The following is a 6,000-nucleotide window of genomic DNA, read 5'->3' as shown; positions in this document are numbered from 1 at the left end:
CGATCACAATGCAAAAAGTCTCTTGTGTCCCCAACACACCTAATACACTTGTCAAATGTATAGGTGCACTAGTTCGGCGAAGAGATAGTAAAATGCAAGTAATATGGATGTATATGAGTGGTAATAGCAATCTGAATAAAATATGGCAGCGAGTAAACATGCAGTGGAACAGTAAACAAACAGTGACAACGGCGCCAGAAAATGCTTGCTGGCGTGCAGTTGACGTGGGAGATTCGATGTGTGGAAACAAGGCCTAGGGATCATACTTTCACTAGTGGACACTCTCAACATTGATCACATAATAAAACCACTCTACACTCTCTTGTTGGATGATGAACACCATTAATTGTGTAGGGCTACAAGAGCACCTCAATGCTGGAGTTAACAAGCTCCACAACATTCGATGTTCATATTTAAATAACCTTAGAGTGCATGATAGACCAACGCAATTATACCAAGTACTAACATAGCATGCATACTGTCACCAACAGACTATGAAAGGAGGAATAGATCACATCAATACCATCATAGTAATAGTTAACTTCATAATCTACAAGAGATCACAATCATAAACTACGCCAAGTACTACATGATGCACACACTGTCACCATTACATCATGGAGGAGGAATAAAGTACTTTAATAACATCACTAGAGTAGCACATAAATTAATAGTGATACAAAGCTCATCATATGAATCTCAATCATGTAAGGCAGTTCATGAGATCATTGTATTGAAGTGCATGGGAGAGAGATTAACCACATAGCTACCGGTACAGCCCTTAGCCTCGAGGGAGAACTACTCCCTCCTCATGGGAGACAGCAGCGTTGATGAAGATGGCGGTGGTGTCGATGAAGATGCCATCCGGGGGCACTTCCCCGTCCCGGCGGCGTGCCGGAACAGAGACTTCTGTCCCCCAGATCTTGGCTTCGCGATGGCGGCGGCTCTGGAAGGTTTCTCGTACCGTGGCTTTTCCGTCTCGATGTTTTAGGTCAGGGGGCTTCTTATAGGCGAAGAGGCGGAGTCGGAAGGGTTACGGAGGCGCCACACAATAGGGGGGCGCGCCCCCCCCTTAGGCCGCGCCGCCTACTGTCTGGTGGCCCTGTGGCCCTCCTCTGGTCCCTCTCGGGTGTTCTGGAAGCTTCGTGGAATTATAAGATGCTGGGCGTTGATTTCGTCCAATTCCGAGAATATTTCCTTACTAGGATTTCTAAAACCAAAAACAGCAGAAAACTGGAACTGGCACTTCGGCATCTCGTCAATAGGTTAGTTCCGGAAAACGCATAAATATGACATAAAGTATGTATAAAACATGTAGGTATTGTCATAAAACAAGCATGGAACATAAGAAATTATAGATACGTTGGAGACATATCAGCATCCCCAAGCTTAGTTCCTACTCGTCCCCGAGTAGGTAAACGATAACAAAGATAATTTCTGAAGTGACATGCTACCAACATGATCTTAATCATACTATTGTAAAGCATGCGAGATGAATGCAGCGATTCAAAGCAATGATAAAGATAATGATTAAACAACTAAATCATATAGCAAAGACTTTTCATGAATAGTACTTTCAAGACAAGCATCAATAAGTCTTGCATAAGAGTTAACTCATAAAGCAATAGATTCAAAGTAAAGGCATTGAAGCCACACAAAGGAAGATATAAGTTTCAGCGGTTGCTTTCAACTTGTAACATGTATATCTCATGGATAATTGTCAATACAAAGTAGTATGATGAATGCAAATATGCAAGTATGTAAGAATCAATGCACAGTTAACACAAGTGTTTGCTTCTATGATGGAAGGAAGTAGGTAAACTGACTCAACATAAAAGTAAAAGAATGGCCCTTCGAAGAGGGAAGCATGGATTGCTATATTTGTGCTAGAGCTTTTATTTTGAAAACAAGAAACAATTTTGTCAACGGTAGTAATAAAGCATATGTATTATGTAAATTATATCCTACAAGTTGCAAGCCTCATGCATAGATTACCAATAGTGCCCGCACCTTGTCCTAATTAGCTCGGATTTTCATGGATTATCATCACAATACATATGTTTTAACCAAGTATCACAAAGGGGTACCTCTATGCCGCCTGTACAAAGGTCTAAGGAGAAAGCTCGCATTGGATTTCTCGCTTTTGATTATTCTCAACTTAGACATCCATACCGGGACAACATAGACAACAGATAATGGACTCCACTTTAATGCATAAGCATTCAACAACAAATAATATTCTCATAAGAGATTGAGGATTGTTGTCCAAACTGAAACTTCCACCATGGATCATGGCTTTAGTTAGCGGCCCAATGTTCTTCTCTAACAATATGCATACTCAAACCATTCAACTCGTGATAAATCACCCTTACTTCAGACAAGACGAACATGCATAGCAACTCACATGATATTCAACAAGGTGTTGATGGCGTCCCCAGGAACATGGTTATCGCACAACAAGCAACTTAATAAGAAATAAGATACATAAGTACATATTCAATACCACAATAGTTTATAGGCTATTTGTCCCATGAGCTATATATTGCAAAGACAAAGGATAGAAATTTAAAAGTAGCACTCAAGCAATTTACTTTGGAATGGTAGAGAAATACCATGTAGTAGGTAGGTATGGTGGACACAAATGGCATAGTTTTTGGCTCAAGGATTTTGGATGCATGAGAAGTAATCCCTCTCAATATAAGGCTTAGGCTAGCAAGGTTGTTTGAAGCAAACACAAGTATGAACCGGTACAGCAAAACTCACATAAAAACATATTGCAAGCATTATAAGACTCTACACTGTCTTCCTTGTTGTTCAAACCCTTACTAGAAAATATCTAGACCTTAGAGATACCAATCATGCAAACCAAATTTTAGCAAGCTCTATGTATTTCTATACCTAATAATAAAGGAGCTAAGGTTTCTGCCAAAATTTTCGTCCAACTTTTCGTTGGACCGTTTTGCCCTCCCACCAAATCGCATACTACTGTACAATGCCATTGTACCGGTTCGTTCTTTCGTGCAAAAAAAACAGCCACAGGCCGTGCCTCCCACGATCCCCGCCGCCAAGCCAGATTCGGAGAGAACGAGTTCTTATCGAACTCAGTTTCCCGAATCAAATCTCTGATTTAGCTCAGTTTAATTCCTTGCCTCCTCACACAAGAAAATCCACCCATATATAGCTCTCTCCTCCTCGGTGATTCCCACGGATCTGTACAAAAAATTCCAACAGATCCATTGCAACCTCGCCGGAAATTTCTCGCTACGCGCTGAGCCAAGCGTTCGCGGACGGGCGTCAGATGGCAGCGTTGGCGCGGGTAGACGTAGCGGCATCGCCGAGGATCGCCGCCGAGCTGGATCGGGAGCCCGCCACGCTGTGCCAGCAGGAGGAGATGACGCCGATGGGTGGGTGCCGGCGCACATGTACCTGGCGCGGCAGGCCGTCGGCCGCAGCAATCACGTTCCTGCCGTCCCGACCTGAACAGAGGCGAAGAGCAAGCCGGGGAGGAAGTTGTGCGCCCCGACCTGAGAGCAGAGCGTGTGGAGGGAGACAAAAGAACAAGGAAAAATCCCCAATCGACATCGATGCAAGCTCTCGCGGAAACCTACCAGTGAGGCCTCGCGCCGCCGGTAGGGCCCCGCCCGCTCCCATCGACAAGACGCTGGCTAGGGCCCTGTGCACCCCATCTTCACTTGCCGCTTGCTGAGATCCCCGCCGCGCCTCCAGCTATCTCGCCCACCGACGCGGTCGCCGGCCTGCCTCCGGTGCTAGCTCCAATCGAACTACGGGCAGCCTCAGAGCACGCTGAATCACAGGGCTCAGCGCCGCCATCCCCGTGTCCTCATGTTCTGCTCGCTGACACGACACGAGGTGAAGATGAGCGTGGCTGGGTGCCGAGGCACCTGCGTCCAGAGCAAGGACGGCCGGCCTTGACAGAGCCGCTGATGCTGCGGAGGTTCCAGGTGATGCGGAGAGTATTCATCAGCTCCCCACCGACAGCTTCTGCAAGGAGGCTAAGCAGATACTACTCTCTGATGTGGTGAGATTTTGATTTGCATCATTAACAAGAAATCGGATGCCATTTAGTTTAGTATAATCGGTGCTGACGCAGACACGCAGTGCAGACATTGCGCGTTTATAATCCAAAGATACAGGCTCATGTTCAATTTACAGCGATCGTTTTTTATTAGGTAATTTATAAACCAGTTGTGAGATGAGCTGCCAACGAAATAAACATTTAATAGCAAAAGTACCCCAGTTGAGAAAATACACACCTACCAAAGGACATTTTATAGGAATTCTACTTTGATATACTCATGCGACCTAGGATTATATTGTATTAGCTCATCAGCCAACTAATCAGTTTCCGTGAAGCTTATAATTACAATATTTTCATGACATCGTGATTTCTGAGGATCCGGTGTATTTCAACCGGGTACTAAAAGTGTGATCATATCCTGTATTTCTTGCACCAAAATGAAATTTATTAAATTTTCCATTGTTACAAGAGTGATCTTGCCATATAGGCGAAGGGTATCGGCTTCACATGAGCTTTCTTTTGATTTTTCAGTGCTTTGAAGTTGTTTATTTTGTCTCTTATAAAGAAAGTTATTTGTAGTCCAGCATTATTTGTCTTTGTTTGCTTAACCTATTGCGTCGTTAGCCTCACCTTATTTTATTTTCGGATTTTAAACTAAAGGTAAATGCTCGGCCAAAACAACAGCTAAGCTTATAATGAATTCTCTGTGGCATAGAAAATATTAAATAAAAATCAACATATAGCAACGGCGAATGCCTAACTGTAAATTCATTCGGATTCGTATCTCAATAAAATTTAAGTGTGACGCCGCCATCATTACAATGGTATTACAAGCTGGTGCAGCGACGAGCTCATATGAAAGATTAATGTGATGCCGTAGCAACGCACGGGCACTTTTGCTAGTCTTCACTAATAGGTGCAAAGTATATGACGCAGGAGCTTAAACATGATCCATATGAGCACAAAAATTGCCAAGTATCAAATTATTCAAGACATTATACCAATTACCACATGTAGCATTTTCTGTTTCCAACCATATAACAATTAACGAAGCAGTTTCAACCTTCACCATGAACATTAAAAGCTAAGAACACATGTGTTCATATGAACCAACGGAGCGTGTCTCTCTCCCACACAAGCATGAATTTATTCAAACAAAACAAAAATAAAAACAAACAGACGCTCCAAGTAAAGTACATAAGATGTGACCGAATAAAAATATAGTTTCAAGGGAGGAACCTGATAATTTTGTCGAAGGCATCCCCAAGCTTAGATGATTGAGTCTTCTTGAAATATGCAGGGATGAACCACGGGGGCATCCCCAAGCTTAGACTTTTCACTCTTCTTAATCATATATCATCCTCCTCTCTTGACCCTTGAAAACTTCCTCCACACCAAACTCAAAACAAACTCATTAGAGGGTTAGTGCATAATCAAAAATTCACATGTTCAGAGGTGACATAATCATTCTTAACACTTCTGGACATTGCACAAAGCTACTGGAAGTTAATGGAACAAAGAAATCCATCAAACATAGCAAAACGGGCAATGCGAAATAAAAGGCACAATCTGTCAAAACAGAACAGTCCGTAAATACGAATTTTTTAGAGGCACTGGACTTGCTCAGATGAAAATGCTCAAATTGAATGAAAGTTGCGTACATATCTGAGGATCACGCACGTAAATTGGCAGATTTTTCTGAGTTACCTACAGAGAACACTGCCCAAATTCGTGACAGACAGAAATCTGTTTCTGCGCAGAAATCCAAATCTAGTATCAACCTTACTATCAAAGACTTCACTTGGCACAACAATGCAATAAAACAAAGATAAGGAGAGGTTGCTACAGTAGTAACAACTTCCAAGACTCAAATATAAAACAAAATTACTGTAGTAAAATAAACACATGGGTTATCTTCCAAGAAGTGCTTTCTTTATAGCCATTAAGATGGGCTCAGCAAT

The sequence above is a fragment of the Lolium perenne genome, chromosome 6 (assembly GCF_019359855.2).
Source record: "Lolium perenne isolate Kyuss_39 chromosome 6, Kyuss_2.0, whole genome shotgun sequence".
Taxonomy (NCBI): domain Eukaryota; kingdom Viridiplantae; phylum Streptophyta; class Magnoliopsida; order Poales; family Poaceae; genus Lolium; species Lolium perenne.
This window is presented reverse-complemented; position numbering follows the sequence as displayed.